Here is a 22,991-nt window from a genome sequence, read left to right on the forward strand (position 1 = left end):
CCACAAATATAGAACTGTTACAGAATTATATTATCAAATTAAAGACTACTGACAAGTATGCTTACCGTCCTATGAAACAGGCACATCACCAAGAAAAATATGCCATTGCATCAATAACATGAACCTATTTTATCCACACAAGATGAAATCAGCAAGCAATGAGACATGAATGAATTGCTGGGAAAGTTTATTTTTAAACACTGACTTGACACAAAATATACTCTGCAATACAATCTCTGAAGTTAATTCATTAAATTCAGAACATTCAAACAGGTAAAGAATTTCAAGACAGAACAATCACCAGTTTTGCTTTAAAACTTTTAATGATTTCATTACAGCAAACTAAGAACAAACTACTACATAAACAATTAAATCCCCACTTATACCAAAGTACCATACAGAATCATAGGTACTATTTTGAAGTTTGTAAAAGCGGCACAGTAATGCCTTTGCAGATTAGTCTTCATACTTCATACAGAGCATGTAGCAGAACTACTAGCAAACAGAAGCTGGTTTTCTCTGAACACTAATTAGAAACTCAAGAATGCAAGTCATAAGGGCAGGAAGACAGACAAATCCTTAAGAAAAATATGACTTACCAGACAGACAAGTTTAGCTGCGTCTCAAATCCAGAGGAAGTAAGAAATTTCTGTGTATGTAGATCTTGTTTATTTAGCCCTTTATGAAGGTTTCTCTCAAGAAATTAATTTAACTTGCATGCAAGAGTCTGCAAGAGAAAGGAGAAAGAATCTGAGCTGCTGGCTGATGTTTATTCTAAGAACATTTGAGCTATTTTCAGCAGCAATGGGCTTGCCTACAAACAAAATGAAAATGCAATACAGAATAACTAGGCTCTCAACCCAAGCTAAAAAAAAATAAATAAAAAAATCAGGAAATCCATAGCAAAAAACTTCGTTTGCTGTCCAAATTTTTATTTAAAGAAACAGAAAGAGCAGGGAACAACCACTGTGGATGGTGAACAAAAAATACTCTTAAAAGGAAATCTGGGACCTTGAAGACTATTACCTGTAGCTCAGGAAATGAACCACCATGGATTTTTTTTTTTAATGCAAAAACCACATTTTGAGTTTGGTCATCTCTGAAGATGCTTTGCCTTCTTTACACAAGGGCTCATCTGAGGTGGAAGTATTTCTATTTGCATTTAAGTGCATCCTGTCTGTCTGGTATATACATCTTAGCACAGGACAAATCAGTTTACCAAGACTGAAGCCAGTAGTTTGTTTCTAGTTTGCATCTTAAGTTTCCAGTTTCAGCACTAGTGCTATTTTGGATGCTTAGTGACCTGAAGCTGCTGGCACTCCATTTTTTCTACCAAGACCATTCAGTGACATGATAAAGATCTCGCTGCCCTCTTCTGCCACATCTCCAACCAGCCAGCTTACCCTCCCATAATGTAAAAATACTGGGAGACGTAAAGTGCAAATATAAATTAACGACTACAGAAAAAAAAAAAAAAACCAAAACATCTTGATGGGTACATAACAGCTAATTACTTTGAAGTTTCAGACAACACAGGTAAACTAAGTCAGTGAAAAAGCACCACTGTTTAACTTTTTGCAGCTTCTTTTGGTACAGGAAGAAGCTTCCAAGATGTCCCTCTATACATCTCAGCAATTCTGACAGACACAACTTACTTGCTTCACCGTAACAACTTTTCATACATGTCCACATAGTTAGGCACTGACACTGAAAAACTTGTTACTTTTATTCAAGGAAATGTTAGGAGATTTGAAGTTACTCCCTACTCAAAACCTTAAACAGGCTGGTGTAAGAAAATTACAAAATGTTTCAGTATCTATTAGATTTCCAATCAAGGCTACTTAAGCATTTGAAAATGTTTTAGAACGCCATGGGTCACCTTAATTTCTAATTTATTTGTGAACAGTAACTATTTGAAAGGTATACTGACACATGAAACAGGATGCCAGACACACAGGCTATTTAGTAAACCATTAAAATAGTAAAGCAATGCTCACTTAAAAACAAACAAAAAGCATATTTGTTCCTGAAGACTCATAAAAATCATTGCTATAATACACTTATAACAATAATGAAAAAGCTGCCGAGTATGAAAATATAGCACAAATTCTTTCCTTCCATTTGATCCCAACTATTTTTAATATTACTGTAGTTTAAAAGTAGCTACCAAAAAAACCCCCACAATTCCACAAACTCTAAATACCAACCCATTACATTAATCATTATTGCTGCTTCATTCCAAATGGCTAGTTTAGGACTATTATTTTAACACAAAACTAGTTCACAGACATTAAAAACCTCAGTTTACATTTAACTTGAGATCCATGAATAAAGAGATTTAAGGACTTCCATAGCTTAAATTTCAGACAGTGTGTCAATTATAGCCAACCTGAGCTGTAACGGTCAAGTGGAACATGCAGTATAGTTTGTAAATAAATACAAGATCTGTATGTACCAGACCACTAGTGCAAGATGCTACATTACCTTGCTATCCATAACACTTCCATCTGGCGGTTACAAGCTAAAACAACAAATATCTGTACGCCAAATAATAATACTACACAAATATGAAAATTCAAGAATGTTTTAAAATCATTATTTGCAGTATCAATTTACTACTGAAGTAATTGAATACGCAATGCTTTGCAGCACAACATTTCTTTTCTGAAGCATTTTCTCAGAAGGCAGATTTACCATCGGCGCTTAACCTATTTTGGTACCTTGTTTCTTCATACACTTTCTGCAGCTGTTTTTGTGTAAATAACAATTTACCCGTTAGTATTTATAGCCTTTACTAAACATGACAAAAGCACTGTTGCTGAGATGTGCTTTAACTACTGGATATAAATCAGATGATCTTTATCTACAGGAAACATCAGATGCCATAAGTTTCACATATGCCATCTAGGTCTCAGAGAAATGTATCTGTGTGCTTATTAGTAAAACAGACAAATATGTCACTACTACCAAGATTACCACCTTATACTTTTCAGAGACTGATAATCATATCTCCTATTTTGTGGCTATCAGCAACGCTAAAATCAAGCATATAATTTCTTTAGTGGCACACTGCACTGCAATTTAATCAATGGTTCGTATTGAGCAATTCAAACATGACCAAGAAGTGTACATTTCACACTACTAATGTGGGTACTTGGTGGAAGTCTGCAAGAGCTCCATGACCAGATGCTACAGGACAGATTTCTGATAAACCAGAAGAATCTTTATAGATGAGAAATATAGAAGATTGCTGATAGACAAAAAAGCTACATACCTGTTCCAGTGCACAGATTCATATAAAGGAAATATAAACTTTTCTAGACCTAACCTTTCAAACACAGTTGACTCACTAAAGCTTCACATGGAATGGCTGAAGAATCCTCCTTTTGAGAAGTTTCCCTGTGTACATTTCAAGATGTGTAGTTGAACACTATACAGCTAGGTGTAATGACTTTTTTCTTTTTTTATTATTCTATACATGTTTGTATTCACATCTTTCAATAGTAGTGGAATATCTTCTAGTAACATGATAATGTGTCTAAATGAATTACATGTTACCTGCCCCAGGAAGAAAGAAGGAGTATGGATAAGGGGGGGGTGGGTGGGGGTGGGGTGGGTGGAGGGAGGGGTGTGTGGTGGTGTTCATTTTTTATTTTTTCCAAATAACTACATTTCTTGAATTTGAACTGAACTACGACAGATAACATTAAATGCATTTAACATTAGAGAACACAAGCACAATGCACAAGCTGTGCATTTGCGGATGTCTCTTAAGAGAGTTCATTCATAGAACCGACCATTTCAATCTCTGAAATGAGTATTTCCCATATTACAGAAAAAAAATCTACAGGACAGGAGGGAAGCCATCAACCCCATGCTTTGTCCTGGACTTCAGCTAGTCTTGCACATGTCTTGGACACATATGATCCTGAAGGATCTTAAAAACATGAACTTTTTTTCAATGTCTCAGGTGTGCTTCCAGTAGCTTTCACTGCTGAAAAGCAATGGAGCTATGAAGAAGGGTGGCCATTCTCCTGGATGGAATGGAATACCTAGTTACACATAGATCATATAAACCATCGCTTGTAGTTGTTCCTACATAATGTAAAATAAACAAAAAACACATGGACACAAGCATTAACTGAACCTACTGCCAGGCATGCCTGCCTTCAGACAAATGCATCATATGCCTATAAAGCCGAAGGATGAAAATAGATGGGAAAAGATTAATCTCCAGTGACATCAGTTTAATTTCTAAAGTTCAGCTAGATGTTAGTATTTTAGGGTTCGCATCATCAGATGTGTTGTAATTGGCCTTCACCTATGCTCAGTATGAACATGCTCAGGAATGGAAGGGTGACAATGGTCACAAGTTGATCAGAACAAATACCTGAACAGTCTGTTTCTTGAGAATTGGTTTGAGGTTCATTTCTTTGATAGAAATAGTCAACACCTCACTTGGAACATTTCTGCTCCATTTCATTCATATCTGACAAGATATTTACAAGTACCACAAATCTACTAAAAAATTACTTACTGACTGTCAGTTTATACTTTTTCTCCTACTTAATATATTAGGATCAATCATTACGTGTTAGCATAGGAAACCTGGTATAAATTGCCCACCAATGAGAGGTTCATTTTTATATGTAAACTTCTTTGGAAAAGAATAGAAGAAAAATTAGGTCAGCTCCTTTCTCCTACTCCAAAATTTCTAGGGCCTTGTTAACCATAAAAGCTTCTTAAATTCTCACTACGACAAATCTATGCACTGATGAAAAGTCATGCTAAACTTCCAATTAAGCACAGTCATCAAGGCTTGACTGAGGTTAACAGGTAGGAGATTTTTCGGCAGGAAAGCACTGGAGACAGCCGCCTTCTGTATTAACAGTTCTTGCCCTCCCTCCTATTGTTAAATGCACTTGGCATTCTGTCCAGGTTACTTCTAAATACATCTTGATGCCCTATGTCATCATGCACGCCTCATGTAGTGGCGATAGCTTAAGAACTGTTGTATTAGAATGACAGCACATATAACAATGGGTACAAATACACATGCAGTTTTCTTCAGTTAGCTACGTATAAAAAGGTACTTCGGAATTTTTCTAGACCATTATATGAAGAACTCCTGAAAAACCTTCAACATTAAAAAAACCACATGAACAACAAATCCTGAATGTCAGTCTCTACTACAGTTTCATTAGAGCTACACAATGAAAAAGGTGGATCATCTGTTGAAAAAAAAATTAACTCAAACTTTCAGAACATAGGATTTCACATTGCAAGAAAGAATATGTAGGCAGCCAAGTTACTGTGACAGTTACATCTGATGCTTTTTTTTTTAACCCTAAAAAAGCATAAGTCACCTCAATGAACTACTCATGGTGAATATGTTAAAATTCAAAAATTCTCCCAGAGCGGCCACGAAGCAGTCTGGCTCTTATGTACATATCTGTCCCAGCACACATGGCAACAGAATCTTTGGTCAAGACATTTCAAGAAGTGGAAGTTATCTACATCCCTCAGGGGCAATGAATTGCAACCTGTGTGAATAGTACAGAGGTGACACACACAGCATTTATCACTGCTTTCTGGCTTCATAATTCCCATACTGAAGCTCTGATTAGAGAACTCTCATCTTTAAGGAAACTTTCAAAGGAGACTGAAGTTTGTTGAAGCCCATACAATGGAACTTTTTTTTTTTATTGCTCTGTTAGCACATTGGTTTCCCACATAAGCAATTTTGTTCTCCAATATCTCAGTATATCCGAAAATAGCTCTCCGCACTAAAAAAGTAGAGTGCTCTACTCTGCCTAAAGAGGTTGGGGTTTTTTCCATCATTTCCTTCAAACAATTAATGGTGGATGGCCCACCTCACTAATATCATTAGGTAATAATAAAGTTATTAAACTTTTCTCTCCAAGTTTGGTATAAGAGTGTTTCATCCCTCTGTAACTCACTGGAAAATCTTGGAAACTAGGAAGGAAGACCAGAAAGAAGCAGCTTGGAATTGTGGGGTTTTTTGGCTTGCGTTCCTCAGAAAGCACTCAAGAGCCTGCCAAGAGTTATCAGGCAATCTCTGATCCAGCAGAATATCTAAGAAGCCTGAATTTGTTACAGAAGTGTTTTACTGATAACTCACACCTTTGAAAGACGCAGATCAAGACATCAAGTACAAAGAATCATGCTCTCACTTCATTAACATCAACTGATGTTTGTAAAAAATGGCAGATGTTTGATGAAGAGTTGCCTCTGCTGTTGCTCTCTAGAACAGCAGATCTTTAAAAGACACCATCTGTCTTTAGCTATATTCAGTTCTCATTTTTTAGTTTGGAATTTGTTAAGTCTGCTCCCCACGCCCGATTATAATAAAATTGTCTGGTGATAGAAAAAAATTGAGACTGAAAACCCTAGCCAGATTTTTGTGAAAGACATTTTGTAAACAAGCAGCTCTGCCATCACAATAAGTTGAGTTTACCATACGACTTAAATTTGCTTTTCAGGAATCTTGATGTATCTGAGAACTTCTACAAAAGCTACAAAGTGTCAGTGACTGTCCTTATGGCAAGATGTTTCTGAAGATGGGAAAGGCTTTGAAGAACTTGTGACCTTCTTTACACGTCTTTGAGATCTAATACACTAAAACCAAAACAACATAAGATGCTTATCAAGACAAAACATCTCTGGAAAATTAATCTGTTTCCTAAATAGAAGCTGGAAAGATGGCTAGTACCAGATGTTCTGCCAGTCACCTTTGGCAAAACCAGACTGAATTTCATTGCTGCAGATTTAGTTTGGTATCTAAGGTCTCAAACCCAATGTTTTGTGAGTCATTGAAATGGTTGTAATTTTTAGTATGTGTAATAACAGCATTATATAATATAGAATCCTTTAAAAATTACAATACCTTTAAATGAGCACCAAATAAATACATTAAAACATGACACTCTCAAGCTTGAAATGAAGTCACATGTATTTAAAAAAACCCAACTATTAAAAGCATATTATCTAAATATTTAGACCCTCTTGGTCACCTGTTGTAACCAATTCCAGTGCTTACACCAATTTTATATAACTAGCAGCAAACCATGTAACTGCTCTCCAAATGATGTGTAAAGCACTACAGTCACTGCAGCTATCACTATGAAACTGGACCAAGAGAATGATATGCCTGCTAAGAGCACTATTTTGCTAGTAAAACTAACTTCCTCTGTTCCAAGAATAAACAGTTAAAAACGTACAGGGAAATAAGTATGAAAAGGCCTTTTCAGGAAATGGAGAACAGAAGCTTATTGTTTATCTTGCTCTTAATACACACCACTAGTCCCTTATTTCAAGAACTTTGTACAAGGTTATTTGTCTTTCAGACTAATTTTCTTCTAGAATGTGTTCAACTACTGTGTAAGATTGTGGGGGTTTTGGCGGGGAGGATGATAAGGGCATTAGGGAACAGGGTTTCCCTGAAGGCTGAAACCTCAGACACGTAAACAAGCTAGGACTCTAGATCTGCAATGCTTATCGTGACTTACCAACTGAAATGACTGGGTTTGTTGAACTAGCTGTTCCAAAGGATTTTTGAGCACAAAGTGACCATCTTTAAAATACCCATTTTACACAAACGCAAATTCTTCAGCATCGATGTATCTTTTAAGAGTAAAGTTCCCAGTTACCTGAAATTCTCCTGCTGGACCAAGCAAATGGTGCCTCACCCTGATGAAACCACTTTGGTGACAGCTACCATATACAAACTTGTGTTTTATCAACCTCGCATCTAAGACCCAAACATCCATCACATTCTCAGGTTATTTTCACTCTTCATAAAAACTGTGGAAGATGGTGTTACCCTACCACATTTTATTTTTTAAAAAAACACTGTACTGATGGTCATTAAAACATCTGCCACAGATACCGAAAACCTGGATTAAATTTCCAGAAGGACTTACAGTCACATCTCCCACTTAGCTGACACAGGATACTAAGCATCAAGCTACTGTCTGGTCTTTTGAGGACACCAGCCCATCTTTCATAGACTAATTACAGACTTCATGTGGCTCACAGAGCAAGAGCCTGACTCTCTCCCTCTAGCTTAATAAAGAGAATCTACCTAGGAGAAAGGAAAATTTGAGTGACTGCCTCTCCTCCAGTTACTCCAAAATATTAACACTCAAACAATATACTCTGAAACACTAACACGTTATGACAGTTGGCCATTGATAAGACTGTGCCCCCTTCTCAAGGGAGAACTACCATCACTAGGCTGAGGCCATGCATGCTCCTGTGCACAGCTGCTACTCTCAGTCTCAAGCTAGCTGGTCCATGCAAAGCAAAAGAAATTCAGAAAAAACACAAGTCCCAGTTCCCTCCTTTCACTTCACAAAGATTTATGTTACAGAGCGCACAAGGCCTAATACCGTTCTGCTCTTTCTTAAACCAGTAGATTATGACCAGACCAGCTTTACACCTCCGCACTCTGTATTAAGTTTCTGTTCCAATTACCATGACTAAATCCACAAAGGAATTTAGGCTTCTCAATAATTAACACAATGGTGTTCAGCCAATTTGCTAAGCTGCCAATTTAGCAAAGAAAAAATAAGGGACCTATATAAAAAAACAGCCCTTAGCTTTACCAGTCAAGTAAATTTCAACATTTTCTGCTACTCATAGCATAGAGGGTAGGGGACAGCAGACTTACTGCAACTGAAGCTTTCAGGCACTGAACCCGAGGGTGAAGGGAATAATACTTATACCCTCAAATGAGTACAAACCCTCTCACTAGAAGTCAAACAACAGGTAAACACAGTATACAGAACCATCTTTCCTTAAATGTTCCCTTAGTCAGTTTATTCATTTTGCTACTATAATCCACTTAACTGAAAACACAACCTAAAGACATAAGCAACTGTGCAAACCTTTGAAGGCTTCCAGCTACAGGTAGGTAACACTTCAGCATTTTAGAATACAAACTAATACTAGCAGAGTCTGATATTTTTTCTGATTTTTTTTTTTTTTTTTAAATTCGAAAGACTCATCTCAAAGGTGATATCTGGTTCTCAGCAAGACCCAACTTTTGCATTTGCATTTCCTACCTCTAATTGCAATGTAGGATATTAACATCATAAAAACAGCTAAAGTCAGCCAAAGCTCATTAAGATACAACTGCTTCAGCAAACTCTCAGTTTGCTGCTCAGTTTCACACAATCGTGACAGCTACAAGTCCTTCAGGCTGCAAAGGAGGTATGTAGTTCAAGAGCTCAGGTATGTGCCACCAGTGGTCTCAAGCCATTTGCAGCTACACTGCCTCCACCTTTGCCCACCTTCATGTTGCTTATTGGTGAGAATAGCTGCTGCCAGAATGCCTGAGTCTACCACACCAGCTCCTGCTCCCAACAAGAACTCCAAGAATGCTGTCACCAAAACCTGAGAGAACAGCTACAAGCAACATAAGAATAGCATGAAGGAGAGTTACTGCATCCATCAGTACCAGGTGCTGAAGCAGATCCATCATGAGACCAGTATCCTAACCAAGGCCATGGGCATCCTGAACACCTTTGTCAATGACATTACTGAATGTATCACTGGAAAAGCATGTCACCTGGCACATCACAAGGAATGCTTGACCATCAGTTCCTGAGAGGTAGAGTCTGCCACACACTAGGAGCTGCCCAGATAGCTGGCCAACCGTGCCATGCCCAAGGGCACCAAGGCTATTGGGCAAATAGAGCAGCTCCCAGACCTAAAATGTGCTTTTGCCCAAGGACTTGGGGGGTACTGGTGGATGAAAAGCTGGACGTGAGCTGGCAATGCGCGCTCGTGGTCCAGAAAGCCAACCGTATCCTGGGCTGCATCAAAAGAAGTGGGGCCATGTCCTGGTTTCAGCTGCGATAGAGTTAATTGTCTTCCTAGTAGCTGGTACAGTGCTACATTTTTGAGTTGGGTATGAGAAGAATGTTGATAACGCACTGACTTTTTCAGTTGTTGCTAAATTATGTTTAGACTAAGTCAGGGATTTTTCAGCTTCTAATGCCCAACCAGCAAGAAGGCTGGAGGGGCACAAGAAGCTGGGAGGGGACACAGCCAGGGCAGCTGACCCAAACTGGCCAATGCTGTATTCCATACCATCTGACATCACATCTAGTGTATAAACTGGGGGGAGAGGGGGCAGGGAATTGCGCTCGGGGACTAACTGGCTGTCGATCAGCAGGTGGTGAGCAATTGCACTGCACATCATTTGTATATTCCAATCCTTTCCTTATTACTGTTGTCACTTTATTAGTGTTATCATTATTAGTTTCTTCTGTTCTGTTCTATTAAACTATTCTTATCTCAACCCACGAGTTTTACTTCTTTTCCCGATTTTCTCCCCCATCCCACTGGGTGGGGGGTGGGAGCGAGTGAGCAGCTGCGTGGTGCTTAGTTACTGGCTGGGGTTAAACCATGACAGGCCAGCAGATCAAGAGAGGTGATTCTGCCCCTCTACTCCACTCTGGTGAGATATCACCTGGAGTACTGCATCCAGCTGTGGAGTCCTCAGTACAGGAAAGACATGGACCTGTTGGAGCAGGTCCAGAGGAGGGCCACAAAAACGATCAGAGGGATGGAACACCTCTCCTAGGAGGACAAGTGAGAGAGTTGTGGTTGTTTAGCCTGGAGAAGAAAAGGCTCCAGGGAGACCTTATTGCGGCCTTTCAATACTTGAAGAGGGCTTATAAGAAAGATGGGGACAGACTTTTCAGTAGGGCCTGTAGTGATAGGACAAGGGGTAATGGTTTTAAACTAAAAGGGTAAATTCAGACTAGACACAAGGAAGATTTTTTTTATGATGTGGGTGCTGAAACACTGGAACAGGTTTCCCAGAGAGGTAGTAGATGCCCCATCCCTGGAAACATTCAAGGTCAGATTGCAGGGGGCTTTGAGCAACCTGATCTAGTTGAAGATGTTCCTGCTCACTCGGGGCGGGGAGGGCACAGGTTGGACTAGATGACCTTTGAAGTTCCCTTCCAACCCAAACCATTCTATTATTCTGTGATTCTATCTGCACCAGATTCTGGCAGAACTTGAACTCTCCTTATGACCACGTGCTTTTACCCTAAACCACACATTCTTATGCCTTCACACGAGTTATTTCTATAGACTGATTCTGAAGGGATTTTTGATGGGATAGTAGTGACAGGCTGGTTATTCATGAAGGGTGTGAAAAGAGATCTGGCTACAAACCAAGCCATGCCAGCTTGTAGAAAGTCACAAACCATTCTGATATCAAAAGCAGCAGACTGAATTTGAGTCAGTTCTCCTATGATCCCTCATATCATCAAAGAAGGGGGATCTCCAGGTCATCTTGTTCATCTGCTTCATAACAGCAAAATCCACAGTAAAAGTATCATTCCTGACAGACATTTGATCAGCCTGTTTCAGAAGGAATCCAGAAAAAAAGATATTCCAACTTCTTTGGACACTCCAGTACTTAATTACCTTTAGTATTCATTTTTTTTCCCTAGCTCTAACCAAAGTATCCTTTCCTGTAATTTAAGGCTGAAATGTAGTAGTTCAGGTGATTTAGATGTACAGAATCAAGCTCAAACATACACAGCAAGTCAAAGCAGAACCAGAGCTGCCCAACTGCCAGCCTACACCTTCTTTATATTTCATTGCACACAGACAGCACAGCAAGTTTGAGGGCCTGCAGGGTAGCCATAGATATCAGCGAGGCTTAGCCAATAGATAACACTAAAGGAAGTAATATGACTTTAAGAAAATACTGTTGGATTGAGACTCAGCTCAAAATATCACAGATTTAGAAATTACCTTATGCAAGAGTAGAGCTGAATCAGTGCTTTCTTTAAAGGTGTCATGGACTGTCCGCACCTTGTAATCAGCTCAGTGGGCACAGTAAAGCTGTCTTGCATCCTTCCACTTTTAATAAGCTAGAACTGGCCTATCAAGCTTGTGGCTTCATGCTATTGACAGGCGCAGACTGAATTTATGAAGTTAAGACTACACAATAAAGACAATAGATAAGTTATACACAGCACGAACTATGATTCCTGCAGAGAAGTTCAAAAGCTCTAGGGCTGCATGAGCCTGAAAGGAAAACCCAGGGCATCAGAGTGTGATCAGTATCAATGTACCTCTTAGCTAGAAACTAAGACTCTCAAGGCTTTATGAAATTGAGCATGACCCCCAAAATAGGCTTTAACACATACCAAGTTGTTGGTGATTCCCAGAGAGAGGCAGACAGTAGCTGCCTCATGTTTTCTTCCCCACTCACACATCGGTAGATAAATGTAAGGACTCAACACGTAAATTCATCTGCAATTGGTCAGAGCAATATCATCACTGGATGTATACAGCTGGATGTTATTACATAGCAGCATGCTCATACTGCCTTGAAAGGCCAAAGCTACAGTATCTTGTTAACTGTATACATTTTGCTCAGAATTGTACAAGACAGTTTCATGCCCTGGAGAACTTGCAACTGATTTTTTGGATTTGAAAATCCCGACACCCCAATTGCAGTATTATTGAAACTGATCCTTTCCAGACAACCCAAATACAGACTGTAACTTTGAGGACAGATAAATTACATAAGCAAGTTAAAGAAAAGGAGTGATATAGCAGCAGGAAGCTCCTAAACAATGTTTCTTTTTTTCGGTGATGGCAAATTACCTGGGCAATCTCCTCTTCTACAGTATGATGTATTAAGATTAACAGGAAGTCCCTAAAGCAGAAAACTGATCCCTTCCTATTCAAATCTCTTTATTCCTGAGGATCATAATTTCTCCAGAGATTTGACAGTTCCTCACACTAGTAGCTTGGAAGAAACAGAGGACTTTGCTTCTAGAAGTTCTTCAGCTTCCAAAGGTGAAGTTATAGCACAATGCAAACATTCCCCACTGTATACTCTACCCACAATTCTAACCCTTGGACAAGGATCACTATAAGCAACAATGGACTAATCGAAGTTTACACTTAAAACTAATAGTCAGTGTCTTCTGGTATCCTCTGTTTCTAAAATGGCTTGAAAGCTTTACACATATGGAAAAAGAAAATTGATAAGTTGAAAGGTAATTTTGCGCTACTGAATTTATACAGGAGAGTTAATCATCCCCATTTTTTATCCTACCTCCTGAAAGAGAACGTAGAGATAAAAAGGTTGTCAAAGTAGCATTGTACATAAAAACATCAGAAGTAGACATATTAGACATATCATAGAAGTTTAATTATTACAAATTTAGTGCCCCAAACCCATTAAGCTCCTTGCATTGACTTGCCTTCTGCCACGAACCCAATGACTTGCAATTTAAGCTTACACACATTTGATTCCTACAACAATTAAACAAATTGTTTATAAAGAAAACATTAGAAAAGCACTTGTTATTTTTTTAGCCTTTGCATTCTGATCAGCAGGGTGAAAAAATGACATATGATCAACAGCTATCTAAAGACTAGCATTTGAAACCAGAGTACAACAACAGAGTGCGGGAAATCACTAATAGTTTTACATCGTATCTGTACACCTTTTGGTTATTTATAACAAAATCAGCTTACGATAGACTGGTGGCATGAACTAGAAACACGTGGGTAGAGATCAAAGTCTAAACCGTCCCTGAGTACTTCATTTTTATAGTACTTTTAGAAATAGAAACAGCATTGAAATATAAACAAAAATCTATGCTAACAACTGTTACGTGATCCATACCTAAAGAAGTCAACATATGAAATCTTTTTCTGATACAATACTGAAACACTGCTCATTGCTCCCTTTGTAAAGAAAACATGATATCTCTATTTCCGGATTCATCCTCTTCACGAAACTAAGGTGACCCCTTACCTTGATTTAGATGGTGACATTTCAAACTTTCAGGTGTGTCTGATACAAACAGCACAGAAAGTTAAGCATGTTAAAACGCCAAAACCACACTGATCTCAATTTGCAAGTCTGCTTAACATTTGTAGGATCCCAGGTTGAAATGCACAACATAACTTGAAAGCAACTTCTGACGTTCAACAAGTTTTAGGAGACAGAACTAATTATGTATCTACCAGGATATCAAAAAATATGATAAAATGCGTGTATATACACATGTAAAGCCATTTCCAGTAAGACATATACTGTCTGTATATGAACTGTCTGTTCAACAGATTCATTGAGGTGGTGCCAACCTTTTCGGTACAGATCTTACTAATGGTAAGACTTAAATGCCTATGTGAATAATAATAAAAAAATAATCATTATTTCAAGTGACGGAAATAGACACAAGCGCAACACTTTTTCTTCATCTTTTATTTAAATCTTTCCAGTATTCTCCAAAAGGCATTTACAAGGCATTCTAAGCTGAACCTAAACCTAGAATAGTAAAAAGCTGGATACTAAGGCCTTTTCAGTGGCATTTTAAAAGCACACAAATTTCCTGTAACTATCTTTAATGAATTCAGGGAGGACTTCTATCATTGCCTTCAAAGGGAGAATACAGACCAACAAGAGCTTCTGAAAATACCACAGTCTATAACAATTTCATTTGTAAGCTTCATTTCGCTAAACCTATCTCTGCCCTCTTCAAACAAACATTTAAATAAATTTTAAGTTCCTAGTTTAGAATGTGTCTTTGGAAAGAATACTGTATAAACCCAGGTTTGAGGTAAGTCATGGAAGAAAAACTACCTTGAAGTCAAGACCTTGCTTTTAAGAGTCTTATTCAGACTAGATTCTTACAAGCCTAAACTTGAATCTTAATTTCAGCACTTGCAGCAGGAGATATTAATTTAGCATTATGAGAAACAGGAAATCAGATTTCAGAGTTTTGCAAATCTAAGGGTACACATTTTACAATTGTATACTGTACCCACCAAAAGGGAGTAGGGGCCTCAGAGTATAGTTCCAAACTTAGCATTGAAAAAGTTCATTAACAAAACTATTTGGCACTTTTGGGCACTGAAGAGCTAAAAATCCTTTTAACTCTTTAAAAAGGCCCTCAGTAAAAACTATCCACATGTCAACACTAGAGGAAATAAGTTCAATTACAAAAGGAGTGGCTTCTTTTGGAAAGATTTAATTTACGTATATTATTAGAATGCTTTTACAATTTTCGGTATTGAATGTGAAACTTTCACAGCATTATCTGCAATTAGTTCAGAAAAACACACTTTTAGTGAGCACAAAGAGAAGCTGTTCCTAAATATACTGGAAGATAAAGTCCATAGAACTAACTAAAATTTAGACAATACTGGAGATGACAGTAGAGTTACATAGATTTCTGAGAGGACTACACATAAGAAAGCTTGCAATATAATTATTCTTTTAAGCCATGTTTGAAGTCAAGCCACCTTCAAACTTCCAGCTCAGCTGATAATTTGAAAACAAAGTACATGCACTGGGAAATGGACACCTTCCATAAAGAATCTGCAGTCCTAATACACAGGTGAATATAAAGCAAAACACACAAGATATCCCACTAACATTCTAACACAATTTGCTGCTGTTAAAATAAGTCGGTACAAAACCAATGGACAGGAATTAGAATGGAGGATTGTCAGCAATAGGAGCAGATAGCTCCTAGCTGTAGCAGAAGAAGCAGATAGCTCAGAGTGTAAATAGCAGTATCATAGATGGTTTGGGGTACCGACTTCAGAATCAGAGAATCAAGTTCCCCCTTTTACAATGGCCAGCTAACCTGAGCACTGCAGCAACCTCTTTTATGAAGTGTTACACTTGCCTTCAAACTACCTACTGCCTGACCCCTATCCTCAGAATCACATCATTCCATTGCTGGTAGAGGACAGCTAGAGAGAATCCCATTTCCATAATGGACATTCACATAACTATCCATTTGAAAACATGGGCCAAACTTCTAATGCTTCATCTAAAGTGCTTGTGAACAGCCAAATTTGACCATTTGGGTCTCCAGAGAATAAAATGCAGCATAAAGAATAAAACCACAGAAGGGGATAAATTTGTTTTCAAATCTGCAAATTGGGATTGGAATTCTTAAGTGTACATATGAAGACTAAAAAACAATTAGAAAATATTTGTGGGATGCCCTGGCACACTGCGTATAGGGTAGAAATTTGACTAGAACACAAATATAATGACGACTTTTTTTTTTTCCTTTTTTAAACACAAAAGACCTTGGATTCTCAAGCACATTAATTCCTCAAGGACCTGACTCATTTATCCTCACACCTGCTTCCCCTTCACACTCCTAAGCCGTCTGTTGTAGCTTTTCTTGAGCGGTCTGATTTCTCCACAGCATTTTTGAAGACTGATTTTTTTTTTTTTTTTAATTGTTTTTTTTTTTGGTCCCTCATCAGGAATGCTATTATTTAGGCCTCTGTCATCACACAATTTAACTACAATATCCAGGCCTGCAATTTTTGGTAATGCTTTCTGATCTGTGCAAAATGCACCCCGTAAGACCAGTCTAGGTTTTTTGCTTTGAAGTCATTGTACCTGTCCCTGCCCCAGAACAGTGGACACATACAGCTGGCTCCTTGTCTTCTCACTGCAGCAGTTATATCTTTCTCGTCTTCTCTTTCTTGCAACTCCCAAAACTTTCATCACAACTTTAGACAATATCTGCTCAGATTTTCCCACATACGTTTTATCCATTCTTAAGAAACAGCAGGCTTTCATCAGAAGAACACTTCCCAAGTTTATCTACAAAGCTACTGTTTGCTTATTCCTCAAATTCCTTTTAAATTTTCATTTCTGCTATAGGAAATCAGGAAACCACTGACATCATGGTCAAGCAGTGGTCAAAGTCACCTGTTAATAAACCTGCTCTTCAGTTTGCCTTTGCCATCAAGTGAGTTCCAACTTTTATGTTCAGCACCTATTGCAAAGAGAAGTTGACGCCAATCCTTTCTTTGCATGGTGATGATCTAATATTGATAGAAATAATTACTTAAACACAAGAGTTTCCTTTCAAAGAGCAACTCAGATAACAGTCTTTTAATCTGTTCATTAGGAAATAACTCATCTGCCCTTTCTCTTCTGATGGCTAATGATACAGAAAGTGAATGCCAGAACTGAAAGTGGAATGCATCTACATAAAAATAGCGTAATACCTATTTGCTGTTGTACTTTTCGTAGTTCTTTTAGTCATATTGACATGTTTACTTTCATTTGTGGTTTTCAGCAAAACAGTGACAGATTTTAGAGAATTACATTTAAGATAATTACACCACTAAATATTACAAAAATTAAACAAATTCACACTTGGATTAATTTAGCATACCATCTCTGCAATTATTTTTGCCTTGCTCGTAAGAAAACTATTGCCTCAAGCTGGAAGACATCCTACTAATGCTTCACTATAGTATGTGTTAACTAGAACAGGTGCAGACTTCCAAAGAATTTTGTGGAGTTTGCAGTCCTGACGATAAAGCGTGTCCTGAATCTGGCCCTTGCTCAAGACCATAAATCAGTCATCTGTGAATCAAATGCCACTGGCAAAAGCATGTGAATGTGTAAATCTACAGCCATGCAAATAAGGAATTAAAAACCTCTCTTGTACTTGTTTAAAAGTAGAATGATAATCTGCAAGGCTCAGATTACATGATCTGTATCTGTAAAGTGACCCTTATAGAAGAGGTCTGTTAAAAGACTTGAATTTGCCTGATTATCTGCACATATGTCAAAACAAAGTCTTTGGTTTGGTCTTTATTCTACTGTCAAACCTGTCAGCATCTCACTTAGCTCTCATACAGTAGCACTTCATTTGATTAGCCTCTTTTATATTTTACTTATTCCAAGTAAACCATTTGATTGCATCAGTCACACTGAAATTACTATTTGCTCGAGATTGCTAACAAATACAGATTTCACCAAAAGAAAAACAGTGCAATTACCACGAATTTGATGATCTGGGAGAATGTCACTGCTTAAGAGTTCCAGGTTCATTAGAAATGCAGTAGAAATTAAATTAAACAAAAATTGTGCTGGCAACCGCTGGCTTCTGTCAGAATTTGCTTATTAAAATGTGTAAAATGCATAACTGGCTAGAAGGAGCAGTGTGATGTACCTGATCAATACACTACTTAAATGATATACACTGAGTGTTTTTCCACTGGCATCCCTTTGGGTTACTACTGCTTGCTTGTCTCTAAAATCCTTACTGTTAGTAGGAAAAATAATACAGGGTTGATGCCTAAATCAGACAAAGGCTGCTTAAGATTAAGAAGTGTAAAGCAAAAAACACACAGAAGTCAGTAGTGTGACCTCTATGTTCAAAAGGGAATTATTTACTATATACTTAATCTACACCGATCACTACAGTTCAGGATTGCCTCAAAAGTTAGTCTTTTTGAAATTCAAAACTTCCATAGATGTCTCATCATCTTTAAAAACAGCAGCTGAAATACCCAGCCAAAGCTGGGGCCATCTAATCCATTAACCCACCACTTAACAATGGCCCATACTGCCTGCATCATCAGAGCGCGCAAAACATTGTGCTAGAGATTTACTAAATAAGCTTCCAAAAATACAATTCTTTGTAATTCTCACCAATCAATAATCACCTCACACCAATTATTTATTTGTCCTTATTTATCATAGTTCTTATTTATCATAATTCAAGGAACTACAAAAGCTCTCATTATCTGAATAACAGAATAGAGAATTTGAGGTTCTCCAGTGAACATGAAATTCAGTGAGAAACAAGCATTTAGTACCTTACAAACGTCATTTTGCACCTGCTTGGAAACTTGGTGCCAACAATACCTTGATTTCAGATTATGTTTACGTTTACAAAAAAGGAAGTATTTTTGGTTTTATAATTGTGCCTAATGTTTAATACTAAGAGAAAATGAACATTCAAAGACACATTCAAGCATCCAATTTAACTGTCTACCCCACACTTTGTTCTATTGCCCTGAATCACTACTTTTCCCTTGTGGTCACTTCAAACAGTGAAAATACTGTTCATATGCACAGAGACCTCTATAGTAACATGTAATTTCTAGTTCATGCATTTTTCAGACATCAGAATTGATCCAGATAACCGAATCACGGACAGCCTCCCCGCAGTCATTTGCTAAAAGTAAACTTTGGCAAAGTATTAGCTTTTAGGAAGTCAGTCCTACTGGATATCCTTGTTCTAGTCAGATTCAAAACAGTTTATGAGATTAGCTGTAAACAGCCATGAGATGTTTTGTTTGTATTTGCATTTTATTCCAATCAAAAGACCAAAAGCAGTCTTAATCCTAACTGTTATGAATTGAAATTTGTACTTTTACAGGTTTTGTGGTACTCTGCTCTGCTTTTGCACTTAATTTCATTAATCATAGTAAAAATATAAATCTGGCCACTCTGCTTTCATAACTCATTCTGACTTTTCTATATATGATAAATTCAAGTACTAATATCTCTTCCACAATTTACATTTCAGAAATCCCTATTTCTATTCTTTTATTGGTATTCCTTATTGCTAAATCTAGAGATGGATCACTGTATTCCATTAAGAACACCCATCAGATCTCTGTAATTATCTAATTTGTCTTTCAAATTCTTACCTCAGGTACAAATATTTGTAACATAGGAAATAGGAAAACTTGTTGCATCTTCTGCACCTTCAACACTTACTACTGACCTGATGTTTAAGTAGTATCTATGCATTTTTGCAAGATGAGATGCTGTGCTTCCTGTGGCTTCACGCACTTGTGCCTATTCTGCTAAGAAATACATGGCTTTAATAAACACAATAACACTCAAGGTACACTATGGTGATGAAGCTTTACATTCAGGCTACACTTAAGTCCTCAGACAACATGGCAACGTGCTGAAAAGAACACTCAATGGCTGTCCTGCCACTCTTGACACAGTCCCCTACCCCTTCTCATCATGGGCTGCCACCATCCAACCCTAAGCCTCTTAGGAAGCTTTACAACTACCTTTCAATCTCACTACAGTTGAACTGGGACCTCACCTATTGACACTGCTAAAAAAAAAAAAAAAAGAATTCAGTAAGGAACCAGACCCGTTCTTTTTAAACTGTTCAAAAAACCACAAAGACCCTTCCACCTATTTTGACCTTCAGTCACAACTACTGATTTCCTATTAGCATAACTGTTGATCCTATAAACAAATGCAACCTTTAGAAATCAATACATTTTACTATTTTTATAAGCCCTGACGAATTTGACTTTCAGCTACGAGAACTGCAGTTACTGACTCCATTTCCCTCGAGTTTCCTCACGCACCCCTGCCTTTTCTTTTAGGTCCTGAAGAAGAGTAAATCCACTGTGCTTGTGGACAAATGTAGCTAATCAGCAACTGCTGAAAAACTAGGGATAGGTTTAGTTACTCATAATTCAGTTGTGCACTGCTTTAATACTTGTACAGAAAATGCAAGACAAGTGCCCTAAAATTAAGTAAAGCTTTCATTATTTTATGCCTTAGCATTATTTGACAATTATTTTCAGAAAGGGCTAATTAAAATGTTTACTGTATAGTTTGATCACAGTAAAGATTGAGAAGAAGAAGCATTGCTTTTCCTGCCATCATACTCCTGCCCCCCCCTTTAAGGCTTGGAATCTTCAGCATCAACTCTTAAAAAAAGTGTACTATGTTACTCGGGTTACTTAAGAACACAGAACCACATCTGTGCTATTCAACCTCCTGATGGTGGTTGGTGAGGTTTTTAAGGGTGGATGAATCAGAACACTATCTTTATTCAGTATAGAAAGATGAAAAAAAAATCAATCTATTTAGGGGAAGAAGCTAGAAATAACAGAAGAAAAGGCTCCATCTTTGGAATTTCCTGCTTTACAGCAGCATTAGCTATGATGTATCGCTGTGATAGAACAATACATCTGAACAGAAAAATACATTTCATGCTTCAAAAAAATGGAAAGCAGGAGTAGATCTAGAATGTGATCATCCAGCATGACTTTACTCAAAGATACACGCTGCCCTTCTAAGTACTTACTTCTCTCCCTTATCCCTCCCATACATGAAGTTTTGCATTACATCAGTGACTTTGAAAGTCTTTTTAGCTTTTGTTTTAGCCCTAAAATGTTAATAAGTTTCATAATTTCAGAAAGGTCAACTGTTATTAAAACTCTTTCATGAGAAGATGCCATACCATTTGAAGAAAAATAAACCCAGACAGAATATCTATGGTACAGTCTTATCTCAAATAGGAAGCTATACACTACATCCAAAAGTAAAGAAAGAAAATACAAGCTGGCAATAAGTAACATGCTCAATGCAATGCTGAAGTAACGACACAGGAAAGGATCGACATCAGAGTAGTAGGACACAATACCAAAGTATACATTTGTAAAATTCTAGTTTACAAACAAGCAGGAATTGCCAACATTTATTTCCATGTTTGTGCAGACAGCCTCACTGGAGCAGAAATATTTGTTCCAAGGTCACATTTGAAGCAATTTGCCCACTCCAGATGCAATCTCATCATTGGTGTATAATATTCAATACCTGGTCCTTCCAATACAGAAGTGACACTCGGCTGTTTCACAGTGTAACATTATACAACGTACCCTAACTCAGTATCCGAGTGTGTTCTCTAGGTACATGCCATCTGTATTGTTACTCACAGGTTGGTCATATATGCAAGTATACAGAGAATAGTCCATAGGCTGAGGGTAGACAACACATTCCCACACTAGCTCTCTCTTAAGGTCATTGTGCTCCACAGACTGCATGGTTGTTTGATGCTTATCACTGTTTGCTCAAAGCTGATGATTTTAAACAAACAACATACCAAAAAAACCCTGTTACACGACTTGATTCTACCTTCTTTGGTCATCCTGTTCTCTCATTTCTATTACTATTTGCACCTGCTACACGATACTGCATTTTAGGATTCATCTGCCTGCTTTTGCTTTGTTGGTATCCTGTTTATGAGCATAACACAGGGGCCCAGAGTCACCTTCAGGGGTCATCTGTCTAAAAAAAAAATGTTTGAAGTGACTGTAATGTTAAAGCATGACAGCTGATGTTATTTACATCACTGCTGACCTAGACAGAGCCTGACTTTGCAAAACGTACAGACTTTCAAATCATGTATAATCATCTCTTGGATAGAAAACATGGCTCCACTAAAACCTGAAAAACTTCTAGGCTTCAGCTGGAACTTGATGTCACCCTTTCCAACACAAAAATACTCAATTTGTCCTGTGTCATATTATTGTCAAGGTTTTCTTGTAAACCTTCTGTTTATAAGTACAGTTCAGTTCATCACAAGCTGAAAAATATCCCTCTCCCTTCATGCCCGTTTGCTTCCTACATCAGTGACCCAATTCTTACCTTACATCATGTGGAATTAGTTCATACTGGATACACTCTTTACTTCATTGCCATTTCTTACCTCTGACTCATTTAAAATTCTTCCTCCAGACCAGATTCTATTGCAGCACACCTCCATGGCCATTACTGACAGTCACCAATTTGATTTACAAATAGCTCTAAGGCGATCAGATGTTGCCAAAGAGACAGTAAGGAAACAGAGGGAAGCTGGGAACTGATATGAGAAAAAAAGACAAAGGGAGAAAAGCAAAATGGAAAGAGTAAAGAATATTCCTTTAAATAATAGAGACTAATAAGATGCATCTATCGGCACCTAATGGGTGCATGCTGTTTTAGTGATTAGTCATAGCTAGTCTTCACTTGCTTTCTTACACCATAAATTCTTCATAGTGAGATTATGTCCACCTTGAACTGCAAGATCCTTCTCTTCTTGCATACTGCTATATCCATATTTCTTATTGTCATAACAAAAGCTCTCTATCTCTTTGTTAAAGGTTTACAAACAGCTTAAAGGAAATAGCAGCTCTGCTTGTTTATCATTTTTATCACAATTACAGACTCAATCATAAATATTCATGTAGTACCACACTGTAAATGCGCATTCCACTTCATAGAACACAGATGAAAGCAGTTCTCTAAACAACTTACTGTGTGACCCCTACACAGAGATATAGAAAAAGAAGTCGGGGTGTACATTCACCGAATAACAAAATCCTGGAATAATTCA

The 22,991-nt window shown here is 37.7% G+C and overlaps 1 protein-coding gene across 2 annotated transcripts in view; it reads right to left on the reverse strand.

Moving 5' to 3' along the window:
* SORBS2 (sorbin and SH3 domain containing 2) overlaps positions 1–22,991 on the reverse strand; it is a 224,742-nt gene that overhangs the window by 141,962 nt on the left and 59,789 nt on the right. For both annotated transcript variants that reach the window (XM_049796585.1, XM_049796593.1), the window contains exon 2: positions 600–727. The gene's annotated coding sequence lies outside the window, so the exon portion shown is untranslated. The remainder of the gene's footprint in view (positions 1–599; positions 728–22,991) is intronic.

The sequence above is a fragment of the Accipiter gentilis genome, chromosome 3 (genome assembly GCF_929443795.1).
Source record: "Accipiter gentilis chromosome 3, bAccGen1.1, whole genome shotgun sequence".
Taxonomy (NCBI): domain Eukaryota; kingdom Metazoa; phylum Chordata; class Aves; order Accipitriformes; family Accipitridae; genus Astur; species Astur gentilis.